The sequence below is a fragment of the Bubalus bubalis genome, chromosome 17 (assembly GCF_019923935.1).
Source record: "Bubalus bubalis isolate 160015118507 breed Murrah chromosome 17, NDDB_SH_1, whole genome shotgun sequence".
NCBI lineage: Eukaryota > Metazoa > Chordata > Mammalia > Artiodactyla > Bovidae > Bubalus > Bubalus bubalis.
In genome coordinates, this window is record NC_059173.1 from 69,438,388 (window position 1) to 69,457,399 (window position 19,012).

Consider the following 19,012-nt stretch of genomic DNA (forward strand, 5'->3'; position numbering starts at 1 on the left):
TAGTTTTTCCAGTAGTCATGTATGGATGTTAGAGTTGGACTATATAGAAAGCTGAGTGCCAAAGAATTGATGATTTTGAACTGTGGTGTTGAATAAGACTGTTGAGAGTCCCTTGGACTGCAAGGAGATCCAACCAGTCCATCCTAAAGGAAATCAGTCCTGAATATTCATTGGAAGGACTGATGCTGAAGCTGAAACTCCAATACTTTGGCAACCTGATGCGAAGAACTGACTCATTGAAAAAGACACTGATGCTGGGAAAGATTGAAGGCAGGAGGAGAAGGGGTAGACAGAGGATGAGATGGTTGGATGGCATCACTGACTCAATGGACATGAGTTTGAGTAAACTCTGGGAGTTGGTGATGGGCAGAGAGGCCTGGTGTGCTGCAGTCCACGTGGTCGCAAAGAGTTGGACACGACTGAGCGACTGAACTGAACTGAACCTTGCCCTCAATTAATTACAGATTTTTCTCCATAAATGAGATTTATAAAAGTATTTGGGATTCAACTAAAAAGAGGATCTAGGTGAATTAATAAATGTATAAATAAATAAAATGTGATATCTCCAAAATGGTTTCCATATAAATTCCATTGCCTACAAGCAATGTGTGTGCATGCGTGCATGCTCAGTTGCTTCAGTTGTGTCCAACTCTTTATGACCCTATGAACCATAGACTGCCAGGCTCCTGCCATGGATCCCAGAATCCATGGGATTCTCCAGGAAAGAATACTGGAGTGGGTTGCCACGTCCTCCTCCAGGAGATTTTCCCAAACCAGCAATAAAACCCATGTCTCTTATGTCTCCGGAATTGGCAGGTGGATTCTTCACTACTAGTCCCACCTGGGAAGCCACAAACAATTTGTGTAATCTTCACCAAAATCTAAATGTTGCATTATCTCAAGTTGTTTCAGCAAATAGGAAATGTTGCATTACTTTGTTCAAGTATAATAAATACTTAGCTTATAATTTTTGTATCCTGCATATACTTATATAAATGTGGTGTTTTTTTCTTTTTTTCCTTCAGGCTCTCCTAGACATGATTTGAGATTAATAATCAACTTGGTTGGATGGGTCTTCTGATTCTCCAGTTGCACGCCCAGTGTCAGCTAACTTGGAAACGTATTTTGTTGATTATAAGGGGAACCTGTGACAGACAGTAATACTACTGGGAAAATAATTGAAATCAAGTGCTATTTGCAATATTCTCGTGTTTATCTATGACGTATAGTATCATTATCCTAGAACTTATAATAAATTATATGGGTGGGACTTCCCCAGTGGTCCAGTGGCTAAGACTCTGAGGTCCTAATGTGGGAGGACTTGGGTTCAATACCTAGTTGGGGATCTGGATCCCCCCATACTACAACTAAAAGTTTGCATGTTGCACCTAAGATCAAGGATCCCACATGTTGCAGCTAAGACCTGGTGCAGCCAAATAAATAAATAAATATTCAATAAGTAAATTCTGTGGGCAACGTAGGTGGTTAGAGCCTGGAAGAACACTGCTATGAGCTGCATCTCCACATGTGCTTCATATCATCACAGTATTTAACCTCTCTAAACTACTATTTTCTCATAGAAAAATTGATTAATAGAGCATTCTCATCTTTAATAAGGAACTCTGTGTGCGTGCTAAGTCGCTTCAGTCGTGACTGATTCTTTGCGACCATAAGGACTATAGCCCGCCAATCTCTTCTGTCTATAGTATTCTCTATGCAAGAATACTGGAGTGGGTTGCTATGCCCTCCTCCAGGGGATCTTCCTGACCAGGGATCAAACCCACATTTCTTATGTCTCCTGCATTGACAGGTGGGTTTTTTACCACTGAGACACCTGGAAAACCCAAAGGAACTCTAGTAATTATCAATTTAAAATATTATTGTATTATTTTATTAAAGTGTAATACTTTATTCTAAAAGTTTCCATACACTGAAAATAAGTATGTAAATATTAATAGAATATATAAGTCAAATTTTAAATAATTTTTTGATAAAAATGAAATATGACATCAACAGATACGGAAGGGATTTACTCATTCAGTAGGATCTTGAAATGGAAGAACTTTAAACTTCCTTTTAACCCTTAAATTTATTAATTCACAAATATTTTATTGGGTCATTAATTTGTGCCAGATCTTGACTAAAGTAGATGGAAAAACAATAGTCTCTGCACTTAGGGCTTTTCCTGTGGCTCAGTGGTAAAAAAATCCGTTTGCAATTGAGGAGACACAGGACATGCGGGTTTGAACTCTGGGTCAGGAAGATTCTCTGGAGGAAGGCATCCAATCCACTCCAGTATTCTTGCCTGGAGAATATCATGGTCAGAGGAGCCTGGTGGGTTACAGTCCATAGGGTCACAAAGATTCAGACAGGACTAAAGTGATACTGAGCACACACGCATCCTCTGCATTTAAGGAAAGAGTAATTAAGTGACTTCTCATGTACTGCGGCATACTAAAGAGAGCATTAAGTTAGCTTCAGGCATTAGATGGAGATGGATCTATCTAGGTGTAAAATTAAGATATCAGTTCAGTTCAGTTTAGTTACATAGTCGTGTCCAACTCTTTGTGACCCCATGGACTGCAGCATGCCAGCCTGCCCTGCCCATCAGCAACTCTGGGAGCTTGCTCAAACTCATGTCCATTGAGTTGGTGATGCCATCCAACCATCTCATCCTCTGTCGTCCCCTTCTCCTCCTGCCTTCAATCTTTCCCATCATCAGGGTCTTTTCCAATGAGTCAGTTCTTGACATCAGGTAGCCATGGTACTGGAGCTTCAGCTTCAGCATCAGCCCTTTCAATGAATATTAAGGACTGATGTCTGTGAGGATTGACTGGTTTGATTTCCTTGCAGTCCAAGGGACTCTCAAGAGTCTTATCTAACACCACAGTTCAAAAGCATCAATTCTTCGGCACTCAGCTTTCTTTATAGTCCAACTCTCACATTCGTATATGACTATTGGAAAAACCATAGCTTTGACTAGATGGACTTTGCTGGCAAAGTAATGTCTCTGCTTTTTAATATGCTATCTAGGCTGGTCATAACTTTTCTTCCAAGGAGCAAGTGCTTTTTAATTTCATGGCTGCAGTCACCATCTGCAGTGGTTTTGGAGCCCAAGAAAACAGTCTGTCACTCTTTCTGTTGTTTCTCCATCTATTTGTGATGAAGTAAAAGAATGAAGAGACAGAGCCAAAGCCTTCCTCAATAATCAGTGCAAAGATATAGAGGAAAACAATAGAATGGGCAAGACTAGAGATCTCAAGGAAATTAGAGATACCAAGGGAACATTTCTGCAAACACGGACACAATAAAGGACAGAAATGGTATGGATATAAGAGAAGCAGAAGATATTAAAAAGAGGCGGCAAGGATACACAGAAGAACTACACAAAAAAGATCTTCATGACCCAGATAACCACAATAGTGTGATCACCCACCTAGAGGCAGACACCCTGGAATGCAAAGTCAGGTGGACCATAGGAAGCACCACTATGAACAAAGCTAGTGGAGGTGATGGAATTCCAGTTGAGCTATTTCAAATCATAAAAGATGATGCTGTGAAAGTGCTGCAGTCAATATTCCAGCAAATCTGGAAAACTCAGCAGTGGCCACAGGACTGGAAAAAGTCCATTTTCATTCCAATCCCAAAGAAAGGCAATTACAAAGGATGTTCAAACTACCACACAATAGCACTCATCACACACGCCAGTAAAGTAATGCTCAAAATTCTCCAAGCCAGGCTTCAACAGAATATGAACCATGAACTTCCAGATGTTCAAGCTGGATTTAGAAAAGGCAGAGGAACAGAGATCAAATTGCCAACTGGATCATTGAAAAAGCAAAAGAGTTCCAGAAAAACATCTATTTCTGCTTTATTTACTATGCCAACACCTTTGTCTGTGTTGATCACAACTAACTGTGGAAAATTCTTAAAGAGATGGGAATACAGACCACCTGACTTGCATCTTGAGAAATCTGTATGCAGGTCAGGAAGCAACAGTTAGAACTGGACATGGAACATCAGACTGGTTCCAAATAGGGAAAGGTTTACATCAAGGCTATATATTGTCACCCTGCTTACTTAACTTGTATGCTGAGTACATCAGGAGGAACACTGGGCTGGATGAATCACAAGCTGAAATCGAGATTGCCGGGAGAAATATCAATAACCTCAGATAGGCAGATGACACCATCCTTAGGGCCGAAAGCGAAGAAGAACTAAAAGGCCTCTTGATGAAAGTGAAAGAGGAGAGTGAAAAAGTTGACTTAAAACTCAACATTCAGAAGACTAAGATCATGGCATCTGGTCCCATCACTTCATGGAAAATAGATAGGGGAACAGTGGATACAGTGACAGACTTCATTTCGGGGGGCTCCAAAATCACTGCAGATGGTGACTGCAGCGATGAAATTAAAAGACACTTGCTCCTTGGAAGAAAAGTTATGACCAACCTAGACAGCTTATTAAAAAGCAGAAACATTACTTTGCCAACAAAGGTCCGTCTAGTCAAGGCTATGATTTTTTTTAGCAGTCATGTATGGATGTGAGAGTTGCACCATAAGGGAAACCGAGCACGGAAGAACTGATGCTTTTGAGCTGTGGTGTTGAAGAAGACTGTTGAGAGTCCATTGGACTGCAAGGAGATCCAACCAGTCCATCCAAAGGAAACTAGTCCTGGATATTCATTGGAAGGACTGATGCTGAAGCTGAAACTACAATACTTTGGCCACCTGATGCAAAGAACTGACTTATTGGAAAAGACCCTGATGCTGGGAAAGATTGAAGTCAGGAGGAGAAGGGGATGACAAAGGATGCGATGGTTGGATGGCATCACCAACTCAATGGACACGAGTTTGAGTAAACTCCAGGAGTTGGTGATGGGCATGGAATGCTGGCATGCTGCAGTACATGGGGTAGCAAATAGTTGGACACGACTGAGCGACTAAACTGAACTGACTGATGGGACCAGATGCCATGGTCTTAGTTTTTGAATGTTGAGTTTTAAGCCAGCTTTTACACTCTCCTTTTTCACTTTCATCAAGAGGCTCCTTAGTTCCTCTTTGCTTTTTGCCATAAGGGTGGCATATCTGAGGTTATTGATATTTCTTCTGCAATCTTGATTCCAGCTTGTAATTCATCCAGTCCAGCATTTTGCATGAGGTACTCTGCAATAGAAGCTAAATAAGTAGAGTGACAAATACAGTCGTGGCGTACTCCTTTCCCAATTTGGAACCAGTCTGTTTCATTGTCCGGTTCTAACTGTTGCTTCTTATCCTGCATACAGATTTCTCAGGAAACAGGTTAGGTAGTCTGGTATTCCCATCTCTTTAAGAATTTTCCACAGTTTGTTGTGATCGACACAGTCAAACGCTTTGGCCTACTCAATAAACAGAAGTAGTTGTTTTTCTGGAACTCTCCTGCTTTTTCTATGATCCAGTGGATGTTGGCAATTTGATCTCTGGTTTCTCTGCCTTTTCTAAATTGAGCTTGAACATCTGGAATTTCTCTGTTCACGTACTGTGGAACCCTCACTTGGAGAATATTGAGCATTACTTTGCTAACGTGTGAGATGAGTGCTGTCGTGTGGTAGTTTGAACATGCTTTGTCATTGCCTTTCTTTGGGATTGGAATGAAAACTCACATTTCCCAGTCCTGTGGCCACAGGAAGTCCTGTGTAGAATTAAGATATAGTTGGATAGTTTTTACATTTCTTACTCAGGATCAAACCCCCTAATTCAGTATTTTCCTCTATAGCAGATGTATTTAAAAATCATGTACTTCCCTGGCAAAACTTTCAGGTTCATATTCATGTATTCATTCATTCATTCCACTAGAGGTTATTTTTGAAATGGTTAATCTAACAGAACCTGCAGATTGAGAGGGAGTTTGATTGGGGTAGCGGGAGAGGGAGGAGTACCATGAGTAAGCAGCAGAAGTTAAAGAAAGGAAACAAGAAAATTTTAAGAGTCAATGTAAAATAAAATTGTTTTTAAAAATTCATCAATTGTAAAACAATTCTTCTAAATTATGTGATGAAAAGTTTGGAAATAAAGTAGCAACATGCAAAAAATTAAACAAAGGAACAATAATACAATTAAAAAATAAAGTTGTTTAAAAATACATTATTATTTTAGGAAAATCTTCCAAATAGAGTCATAATGTTAAAAATAAAATGGCTTGTAAAGATATATATGAATGCAAAGAAAAAGAAATTGGGGAGTAATGGCAATATTAATATTTAACAAGGTGGACAGGTAAAAGAGAGACCTTATATAATGATTTACAAGTGTAATTAACAGAGAAGATATAACAGTCATAAACTTTCATGTATTATATAATAAAGGTCCAGTCACACAAAGCAAAATTTCTAGAACAGAAAATGCAACACACATACACAAAACCACTGAGTGTAATCTGATAGTATACACACAGGCTGCACATAAGATATGTTCATGCATACATGTACATATTTCAAAATATGATACATTAATTACATAAAACAAGAAAAGATACAAAATATTTACATATTATCAACAAACTTGGTAACATAAAATTTTGTAACCTGTAAGTATAAATATATAGATTCTTCTTTTTGCCTATGAAACAATCACAAAAATTAAACATGTACTTGTCAACAAAGAATATCTTAATTCTAAAACAGAATGAAAGAATTGGTTAAACTAAGTAGTTTAGTATATATTTGGAAAGTAATAACTAAAAGCTGACTCATCAATTCTACATGAGGTCAGGGTTATAGAAAAAAAAAGACACCTCACCTTAACCCCCTAAAAATGTATCTAATTGGAAACTAAGAAAGGCTTTTCTAAATAGCCCATAGAACAAACAAAAGAAGTAAATACTGAAGTTGGAATTTTCTAGACAAAAAGAAAAAAAGTGAAATGTGAGAGGGAGAATATTTCATCCAAAAGCTACACTTTAAAGATGACCAAGGCAGTGTAAGCACTGGAGAAAGTCTGTAAACAGATTCAAAGAGACTTTATTTAATAAAACTACCACTTCAATTCCTCTGGCAAAGAATGGTTTAATAAATGACCTCAGCATAACTGGCTAGCTATCTACAAGAAAACCAAAGTAGACCTTCACAACATGTTACAGTGAATTTGAGGTTAACAAAATATTTAAATGTAAAAGAAAAAACAATAAAAATATTTAAAGAAACTAAAAAATCCATATGTATAATCATACATTAGGTGATACATTCCTCTTCAGAGTAAGAGATACTACAGAAGAGTGCACTGGCTTAAGAGAATTCACATCTGATGCCATAATAGCATAAAGAAATGTGGCAAAGTTAGAAATGGTCTTATTATTTTTGAGATATGAACAAAAGTTATAAGGCCCAGAGAACAATTCCTGGTTTTATGTTCTCTGATGGGCATGAAGGAAGGGCTTACAGAAGGAACATTACTGAGCTGTATTTTAAGGGATGAAGGGAAGGTTTCTAGGCAGCATAGGGAAAGACACAGAATCATTAAAGGAGCTGGTATCCCAATATGAGTGAGAGATTCAAAGTAACTGCAGTGTGAAGTTAATGACTGTAGAAACCAAAAGAGAAAGAGCTTACATGAAAAGATGAAGGATTTTAACCCAATCTCAAGGCTTTAAGCAGGAGAAAATATGATTGGATCTTTTTTTTTTTTTTTTAAGATAACTTTGTGGAGGATGAATAAGCAAAAGAATGAGGTAAAAGATGACCTATGGACTGGGAGAAAATATTGCAGACTATGCTACTTACAAGAGACTAATTTCCAAAAGATACACATAGCTCATATGGCTTAATATCAAAAACTAAACAAACTAATCCCCCCAAAATGCAGGAAGCTTAAATAGACATTTCCCCTGAGAAGACATACAGATGGTTAATAGGCACATGAAAAGATTCTGAGTATCATTAATCATTCTGACTCTTTTCGACCCCATGGACTGTGGCCCACCAGGCTCCTCTGTCCATGGAATTCTCTAGGCAGGAATACTGGAATGGGTTCCCATTCCCTTTTCCAGGGAATCTTTCTGACCCAGGTCTCATGCATTGCAGGCAAATTCTTTACCATCTGAGCCACCTGGGAAGCCCCATCACTAATCATTAGATAAATGCAAATAAAAACCATAGTGAGGTACCACCTCACACCAGCCAGAATGGTCATTATTAAAAAATCTACAAATAAGAAATGCTAGAGAGGGTATGCAGTAAAGGGAACCCTCTTACACTTTTGGTGAGACTGTAAATTGGTGCAGACACTATGGAGAAAAGTATGGAGATGCCTTAAAAAACTAAAAATAGAAGATGATTATTTTGAGACATTAGTCTGCTATCTTCTCAGTCAGCCAGAATATGAATAAAATCATATTCCTTGCCTCAAAAGAAGAAAAACTAAAAATAGAGTTACTGTATGACCTAGTAATCACACTCCTGGGCATACATTTGGGAAAAAAACTCTAACTCAAAAAGATACATGCACCTCAATGCTCATACTAGCATTATTTACAATAACCAAGACATGGAAGCAACCTGAAATACATCTATTAACAGATGAATGGATAAAGAAGGTGTGGAATGTATATGTATGTGTATATATATATATAATTTGTTCAGTCACTAAGTGTTCAACACTTTGCGACCCCACAGACTACAGCACACCAGGCTTCCCTGTCCTTCACTATCTCCAGGAGTTTGCTCAGACTCATGTTCATTGAGTCAGTGATGCCATCCATTCATCTTGTCTTCTGTTGCCTCCCTTCTCCTCCTGCCCTCAGTCTTTCACAGTATCAGGGTCTTTTACAATGAGCTGGCTCTTGGCATCAGGTGGCCAAAGTATTGTAGCTTCAGCTTCAGCATCAGGCCTTCCAATGAATATTCAGGGCTGATTTCCTTTTTGATTGACTAGTTTGATCTTGCTGTCCATGGGACTCTCAAGAGTCCTCTCTAGAACCACAATTTGAAAGCAGCAATTCTTCAGCGCTCAGCATTCCTTATGGTCCAATTCTCAGCCCACATATGACTTCTGGAAAAACCATAGCTTTGACTATATGGACCTTTGTCAGCAAAATGATATCCCTGCTTTTTAATACACTGTCTAGGTTTGTCATAGCATTTCTTCCAAGGAACAAGCATCTTTTAATTCCATGGCTCAGTCACTGAGGGCAGTGATTTTGGAATCCAAGAAAATAAAATCTGCCACTGTTTCCACTTTTCTCCACCTATTTGCCATGAAGTGATGGGATTGGATGCTATGATCTTATTTTTTTGAATGTTGTTTCAAGCCAGGTTTTCACTCTTCTCTTTCACTCTCATCAAGAGGCTGTTTAGTTTCTCTTCACTCTGCCATTAAGGTGGTATTATCTGCATATCTGAGGCTATTGATACTTCTCTTGGCAATCTTGATTCCAGCTTGTAGATTCATCCAGCCCAGAATTTTGCATGATGTACTCTGCACATGAGTTAAATAAGCAGGTAACAATACACAGCCTTGAGATACTCCTTTCTCAATTTTGAACCAGTCTGTTGTTCCATGTCCAGTTTTAACTGTTCCTTCTTGGCGTGCATACAGGTTTTTCAGGAGTCAGGTAACATGGTCTGGTATTTCCATCTCTTGAAGAATTTTCCACAGTTTGTTGTAGTCCATGCAGTTAAAGGCTTTTATATAGTCTGTGAAGCAGATGTAGATGTTTTCCTGGATATTCCTTGCTTTTTCTATGATCCAGTGGGTGTTGGCAATTTGATTTCTGGTTCCTCTACCTTTTCAAAACTCAGTTTGTACATCTGGAAGTTCTCAGTTCACATACTGTTGAAGCCTAGGTTGAAGGATTTTGAGCCTTACTTGCTAGCATGTGAAATGAGCACAGTAGTGTGGTAGTTTGAATATTTTTCATTTCAGCTCAGTTCAGTCACTCAGTCGTGTCTGACTCTTTGTGAACCCACGGACTGCATCATGCCAGTCTTCCAAGTCCGTCACCAAATCCCAGAGATTGCTCAAACCCATGTCCATCAAGTCAGTGATGCCATCCAACTATCTCATCCTTTGTCATCCTCTTCTCCCATCTTCATTCTTTCCCAGCATCAAGGTCTTTTCCAATGAGTCAGTTATTAGTATCAGGTGGCCCAACTATCGGAGTTTCAGCTTAAACATCAGTCCTTCCAATGAATATTCAGGATTGATTTCCTTGAGGATTGACTGGTTGGATATCCTTGTAGTCCAAGGGACTCTCAAGAGACTTCTCCAACACCACAGTTAAAAAGCATCAGTTCTTCAATGTTCAGCTTTCTTTATAGTCCAGCTCTCACATTCATACATGATAATTGGAAAACCATAGCTTTGACTAGACAGGCCTTTTTCAACAAAGTAACATCTCTGCTTTTTAATATGCTGTCTAGGTTGGACATAGCTTTTCATCCAAGGAGCAAGTGTCTTTTAATTCCATGGCTGCAATCACCATCTGGAGTGATTTTGGAACCCCCCAAAATCAAATCTCCCACTGTTTCCATTGTTTCCCCATCTATTTGCCCTGAAGTGATGGAACCAGATGCCATGATCTTGGTTTTCTGAATATTGACTTTTAAGTCAACTTTTTCACTCTCCTCTTTCACTTTCATCAAGAGGATCTTTAGTGCCTCTTCACTTTCTACCATAATCATGGTGTCATCTGTGTATCTGAGGTTATTGATATGTCTCCTGGCAATCTTGATTCCAGCTTGTGATTCATCTAGCCCAGCATTTCACATGATGTACTCTGCATAGAAGGTAAATAAGCAGGGTGACTATATATAGTCTTGACATACTCCTATCCCAATTTGGAACCAATCTGTTGTTCCATATCCAGTTCTAACTGTTGCTTCTTGACCTGCATATAGATTTCTCAGGAGGCAGGTCAGGTGGTCTGGTATTCCAATCTCTTTAAGAATTTTCCACAGTTTGTTGTGATCCACATAGTCAAAGGCTTTGGCATAGTAAATAAAGAAGTAGATGTTTTTCTGGAACTCTCTTGCTTTTTCGATGATCCAACAAATGTTGGCAGTTTGATCTCTGGTTCCTCTGCCTTTTCTAAAACCAGCTTGAATACCTGGAAGTTCACGGTTCACATACTGTTGAGGCCTGGCTTGGAGAATTTTGAGCATTACTTTACTAGCGTGTGAGATGAGTGCAATTGTGCAATAGTTTGAACATTCTTTGGCATTGCCTTTCTTTGGGATTGGAATTAAAACTGACCTTTTCTAGTCCTCTGATACCGCTGAGTTTTCCAAATTTGCTGGCATATTGAGTGCAGCACTTTCACATCATCATCTTTCAGGATTTGAAATAGCTCAACTGGAATTCTATCACTTCCACTAACTTTGTTTGTAGTGATGCTTCCTATGGCCCACTTGACTTCACATTCCAAGTTGTCTGGTTTTAGGTGAGTGATCACACCATTGTGGTTATCTGGGTCATGAAGATCTTTTTTGTATAGTCCTTCTGTGTATCCTTGCTGCCTCTTCTTAATATCTTCTGCTTCTGTTATGTGCATACCATTTCTATCCTTTATTGTGTCCATTTTTGCATGAAAGTTATCTTTAATTTTCTTGAAGAGATCTTCAGTCTTTCCCATTCTGTTGTTTTCCTCTATTTCTTTGCATTGATCACTGAGGAAGGCTTTCTCATTTCTCCTTGCTGTTCTTTGGAACTCTGCATTCAAGTGTGTATATCCTCCTTTTTCCTGTGCCTTTACCTTCTCTTATTTTCTCAGCTATTTGTAAGGGCTCCTCAGACAATCATTTTGGTTTTTATTTTTTGCATTTCTTTCTCTTGGGATGGTCTTGATCACTGCCTCCTGTATAGTATCATCAACCTCCACCTATATTTCTTCAGATACTCTATCAGATCTAATCCTTTGAATCGACTTGTCACTTTCACTCTATAATCATAAGGGATTTGATTTAGGTCATACCTGAATGGTCTAGTGATTTTCCCTACTTTCTTCAATTTAAGTCTGAATTTGGCATGATCTGAGCCGCAGTCAGCTCCCAGTCTTGGTTTTGCTGACTATATAGAGGTTCTCCATCTTTGGATGCAAAGAATATAATCAATGTGATTTTGGTATTGACCATCTGGTGATATCCATGTATAGAATCGTCTCTTGTATTGTTGGAAGAGTTTTTTTTCTATGACCAGTGCATTCTTTTGGCAAAACTCTGTTAGCCCTTGCCCTGCTTCATTTTGTACTCCAAGGCCAAATTTGCCTGTTACTCCAGGTACCTCTTGAATTCCTACTTTTTCATTGCAGTCCCCTATTATAGACATCCTTTTGGGGTGTTAGTTCTAGAAGGTCTTGTAGGTCTTCACAGAACTGTTCAGCTTCTTCAGCATTACTGGTCAGGGCATAGACTTGTATTACTGTGATATTGAATGGTTTGCCTTGGAAATGAACTGAGATCATTCTGTCATTTTCAGATCACACCCAAGTCCTGCATTTTGGACTCTTTTGTTGACTATGATGGCCACTCCATTTTTTCAAAGGAATTCTTGCCCAGAATAGTAAATGCAATGGTCATCTGAGTTAAATTCACCATTCCAGTCCATTTTAATTTACCGATTCCCAAAATGTCAATGTTCACTCTTCAAATGCTGAACATTCTTCATCATTGTCCTTTTGGGGTTGGAATTAAAACTGACCTTTTCCCGTCCTGTGGCCACTGCTGAGTCTTCCATATTGGCTGGCATAAAGAATGCAGCATTTTAACAGTATCATCTTTTAGGATTTGGAATAGCTTAGCTGGAATTCCATCACCTGCATCAAGTTTGTTCCTAGTGATGCTTCCTTAGACCCACTTGACTTCAGACTCCATGATGTCTGGCTCTAGATGAGAGACCACAGCATTTTGGTTATCCAGATCATTAAGACTTTTAAGGCATAGTTCTTCTGTGTATTCTTGCCACATCTTCCTAATATCTTTTGCTTCTTTTAGGTCCTTGCCATTTCTGTCTTATATTGTACCCATCTTTGAATGAAATGTTCCCTTGGTATCTCTAATTTGCACAATGGAATATTACCTAACCATTAAAAATAATTAAATAATGCCATTTGCAGCAACATGGAGGGACCTAGAGATTATCATACTAACTTAAGTAAATCAGACAGAGAAAGACAAATGTTACATGATATTGCTTATATGTGGAATCTAAAACATTGATGCAAATTAATTTATTTACAAAATAGAAATAGATTCAAAGACATAAAAAAATAAACTTACTGTTACCAAAGGGGATGAGGCAAGACAGATAAATTAGAAGTTTGGGATTAACATATATACAGTAGTATACATAAAATATATATAAAACAAGATACTATTATATAGCACAGGGAACTATATTCAATACCTTTTAATAACCTATGATTGAAAAGAATACAAAAATGATATATTTATTCCTTTTCATAATACATATATATGTGTGTGTGTGTATATATATATATATATATATATACATATAAATCACTTTCCTGTATACCTGATACTAACACAGCATTTTGTAAATTAACTGTACTTCAATAAAAAAATAAAGAATGGCAGTAAGGTGTGAGGTTAACAGACTGTTTAACAGCTTGAAAGAGAAAAGATTAACACGAGATAACATAAGAGCATAAAAGTGTTGTAACAATGACCATTTTTAGAGTAGAAGATGATTTAGGAGTAGACTGGATAATTGATTGAAAGGAAGTATAGAAGCTGAGGAGACCAATTTTTCTAGATTAAGAAACAGGAGGGCTAGTGAGGTCTATGACTAAAATTAGAACTAGGGTGAGGCAATTGGATTTGATGGGAAAGTAATTAATCTTAGATTAATGAGAAATATTTCACTGAATGTGTTCAGTATTAGTTGAAAAATATAGATTAGATTAAGTTATCAACAGCTTATTGATGGTAGCTGGAGCTGTACCAATTATCAAATTATCTAAGGAGAAAACACTTGCAAAGTGAGAAACAATGGTCTGGCTATGATTGCTAATTGCTTCTCCTAACCTCTATCCTCCCTGTCTTCCTAATTTTAATCAGGATAGTTTTGTACCCCAGCAAATAAGCAAGGCATCTTGACCCTTCTAGCAGCTTGGCCTGTCTTCGTGACTGATGGGACATAGTGGATGTGCTCTATGGGACATCCTGGAAAGTTCCTTAAAAAAGACAAGCTACCTCTTTCTCCTCTGTCTCTCCTCCTCCAGACTGCCCAAGACAAAATATTTGGGCCATGAGGTAAACTTGAGGGTGAAAGTTATATATTAGGATGATGGCTTCCTCAAGATTTCATGGGGGCATATTTCTGTAGAGGTTTCTGTCTTATTTAAGTCACGTGTGTCAAAGCTAATTCCAACTGATAAAAATGAGTACTAAAGTTGTTGCAATGAAAAACTCCTACATTTAAGGAGTGATCTGAGCAGGAATTGTGAATTACAGGCTGAGAGAGGTAAGACAGGAGGGTGTGGAATACCAGAAAGCAAGAGAGAAATACAGCTTTAAGAGGTAGATGGAGAAAATGGCCCTTCACAGTCAAAGTCACTTTCATTTGGGAACGAATTCTGTCCCTAATAGTGTGATATTCTGGAAAATAAAATACTTCTACTTCCAACTCAAATTGTGTGTAGGCAGATGTGTGGGTAGATATGTCTAAGGAGGTAGACTTGGAAATAATATGATACACTAATGTCTGAAATAAATGAAAATCATTTTAAATTCTGAAGAAGCTCTTCAGTTCAGTTCAGTTCAGTCACTCAGTCCTGTCCGATTCTTCGCAACCCCATGAATCGCAGCACGCCAGGCCTCCCTGTCCATCACCAACTCCCAGAGTTCACTGAGACTCACGTCCATCAAGTCAGTGATGCCATCCAGCCATCTCATCCTCTGTCGTCCCCTTCTCCTTCTGCCTCCAATCCCTCCCAGCATCAGAGTCTTTTCCAATGAGTCAACTCTTCACATGAGGTGGCCAAAGTACTGGAGTTTCAGCTTTCGCATCATTCCTTCCAAAGAAATCCCAGGGCTGATCTCCTTCAGAATGCACTGATTGGATCTCCTTGCAGTCCAAGGGACTCTCAAGAGTCTTCTCCAACACCACAGTTCTAAAGTGTCAATTCTTCGGTGCTCAGCCTTCTTCACAGTCCAACTCTCACATCCATACATGACCACAGGAAAAACCATAGCCTTGACTAGATGAACCTTTGTTGGCAAAGCAATGTCTCTGCTTTTGAATATGCTATCTAGGTTGGTCATAACTTTCTTCCAAGGAGTAAGCGTCTTTTAATTTCATGGCTGCAGTCACCATCTGCAGTGATTTTGGAGCCCCCCAAAATAAAGTCTGACACTGTTTCCACTGTTTCCCCATCTATTTCCCATGAAGTGATGGGACCGGATGCCATGATCTTCATTTTCTGAATGTTGAGCTTTAAGCCAACTTTTTCACTCTCCTCTTTCACTTTCCTCAAGAGGCTTTTGAGTTCCTCTTCACTTTCTGCCATAAGGGTGGTGTCATCTGCATATCTGAGTTTATTGATATTTTTCCCAGCAATCTTGATTCCAACTTGTGTTTCTTCCAGTCCAGTGTTTCTCATGATGTACTCTGCATATAAGTTAAATAAGCAGGGTGACAATATACAGCCTTGACACACACCTTTTCCTATTTGGAACCAGTCTGTTGTTCCATGTCCAGTTCTAACTGTTGCTTCCTGACCTGCATACAGATTTCTCAAAAGGCAGGTCAGGTGGTCTGGTATTCCCATCTCTTTCAGAATTTTCCACAGTTTATTGTGATCCACACAGTCAAAGGCTTTGGCATAGTCCATAAAGCAGAAATAGATGTTTTTCTGGAACTCTCTTGCTTTTTTGATGATCCAGTGGATGTTGGCAATTTGATCTCTGGTTCCTCTGCCTTTTCTAAAACCAGCTTGAACATCTGGAAGTTCACGGTTCACATATTGCTAAAGCCTGGCTTGGAAAATTTTGAGCATTACTTTACTAGCGTGTGAGATGAGTGCAATTGTGCAGTAGTTTGAGCATTCTTTGGCATTGCCTTTCTTTGGGATTGGAATGAAAACTGACCTTTTCCAGTCCTGTGGCCACTGCTGAGTTGTCCAAATTTGCTGGCATATTGAGTGCAGCACTTTCACAGCATCATCTTTCAGGATTTGAAATAGCTCAACTGGAATTCCATCACCTCCACTAGCCTTGTTCGTAGTGATGCTTTCTAAGGCCCACTTGACTTCACATTCCAGGATGTCTGGCTCTAGGTCAGTGATCACACCATCATGATTATCTGGGTCATGAAGCTCTTTTTTGTACAGTTCTTCTGTGTATTCTTGCCACCTCTTCTTAATATCTTGTGCTTCTGTTAGGTCCATACCATTTCCATCCTTTATTGAGCCCATCTTTGCATGAAATGTCCCCTTGGTATCTCTAATTTTCTTGAAGAGATCTCTAGTCTTTCCCATTCTGTTGTTTTCCTCTATTTCTTTGCATTGATCACTGAAGAAGGCGTTCTTATCTCTTCTTGCTATTCTTTGGAACTCTGCATTCAGATGTTTATATCTTTCCTTTTCTCCTTTGCTTTTGGCTTCTCTTCTTTTTACACCTATTTGTATGGCCTCCCCAGACAGCCATTTTGCTTTTCTGCATTTCTTTTCCATGGGGATGGTCTTGATCCCTGTCTCCTGTACAATGTCATGAACCTCATTCCATAGTTCATGAGGCACTCTATCTATCAGATCTAGGCCCTTAAATCTATTTCTCACGTCCACTGTATAATCATAAGGGATTTGATTTAGTTTATACCTGAATGGTCTAGTGGTTTTCCCTATTTTCTTCAATTTAAGTCTGAATTTAGTAATGAGTTCATGATCTGAGCCACAGTCAGCTCCTGGTCTTGTTTTTGTAAGATTTGGAGGGAGTCACTTATTTGTGAAAGTTGCTCAATTTTGTCCAACTATTTGGGATACCATGGATTACATAATCCATGGAATTCTCCAGGCCAGAATACTGGAGTGGGTAGCCTTCCCCTTCTCCAGGGGATTTTCCCAACCCAGGGATCTAACCCAGGTCTCCTGCATTGCAGCCAGATTCTTTAGCTGCTGGGCCACAGCAGCACATAAGGAAATGCAAGAATATTGGACCATTATATGTGACTCATTTGCAAGCTCTTTTGCTTACCTTTTTTCCACTTCCCCAGGCACCACCCAGCGCCCTTTCCTTTTTCCTAGCCCTCCTCCCTGCCTCCTTCTTCTCCCTCTCTCCCTCCCATCCTTCCTTCCCTTTTGTCCCTTCCTAGGAGAAAGGATGCATTTTCATTGGGATGGAAACTTTATGCAAGTGAGAGCAATGTACTGGGATCCCAATATGCTTGTGATATTTTAATACATTTTCAAGAGTAAGTGGCAAGTGGTTCTCACTAGAAGAAAATGTGAGTTAAAAATTGGGGCCAGGAGCCAAGGCCACCAAAGATGCAACTTAGATCAATAAAATACTGACCAATGTAAATATATTGAATGTATGACTATATTTATATAGATCATATTGAGGTGGTTTCAAAAAATGTCTTACTTTAATAAGTAATACATCACAGAACATACTTTATGATTGGTGAAAAATGAAGTGAAATGAAAACTGTGGGGATTTTTTATTAAGGTGTTAAGTTCAATGTGTTTGGACTACTTGTAAATATTTAAAAGATTTTAAATGCTTTTTTCCATGTATTTTCTGAAAGAAATTGGTTAGACTCTGGGGAGAAATTTTAATGTGCATTAAGGTCTTCATCTTGAGAAATTTGTATGCAGGTCAGGAAGCAACAGTTAGAACTGGACATGGAACAACAGACTGGTTCCAAATAGGAAAAGGAGTACATCAAGGCTGTATATTGTCACCCTGTTTATTTAACTTATATGCAAAGTACATTATGAGAAACAGTGGACTGGAAGAAACACAAGCTGGAATCAAGATTGCCGGGAGAAATATCAATCACCTCAGATATGCAGATGACACCACCCTTCCACCCTTATGGCAGAAAGTGAAGAGGAACTCAAAAGCCTCTTGAGGAAAGTGAAAGTGGAGAGTAAAAAAGGTGGCTTAAAGCTCAACATTCAGAAAACGAAGATCATGGCATCCGGTCCCATCACTTCATGGGAAATAGATGGGGAAACAGTGGAAACAGTGTCAGACTTTATTTTGGGGGCTCCAAAATCACTGCAGATGGTGACTGCAGCCATGAAATTAAAAGACGCTTACTCCTTGGAAGGAAAGTTATGATCAACCTAGATAGCATATTCAAAAGCAGAGACATTAGTTTGCCAACAAATGTTCATCTAGTCAAGGCTATGGTTTTTCCTCTGGTCATGTATGGAGGTGAGAGTTGGACTGTGAAGAAGGATGAGTGCCGAAGAATTGATGCTTTAGAACTGTGGTGTTGGAGAAGACTCTTGAGAGTCCCTTGGACTGCAACGAGATCCAATCAGTGCATTCTGAAGGAGATCAGCCCTGGGATTTCTTTGGAAGGAATGATGCTAAAGCTGAAGCTCCAGTACTTTGGCTACCTCATGCGAAGAGTTGACTCACTGGAAAAGACTCTGATGCTGGGAGGGATTGGGGGCAGGAGGAGAAGGGGATGACAGAGGATGAGGTGGCTGGCTGGCATCACTGACTTGATGGATGTGAGTCTGAGTGAACTCTGGGAGTTGGTGATGGACAGGGAGCCCTGGCGTGCTGCAATTCATGGGGTTGCAAAGAGTCGGACAGGACTGAGGGACTGATGTGATCTGAAGGTCTTCATTGGAAGTCTTAAAAAGACTTTCTATTTCTATTAGGAAAGAATGCTCCTTCGGCCTTGCTGGATTTGCTTGCCAACAGAGGAGATTAATGTACATAGTAACTTGTAAATTCCTAAACAAAGGCCAGCCATTGTTCAGTCCAGTGATTTGCAACTTAAGATATTGGTTTAAAGCGATTCAAGTAGAATAGATGAAACTACTTTTTGCTTTACAATGACCC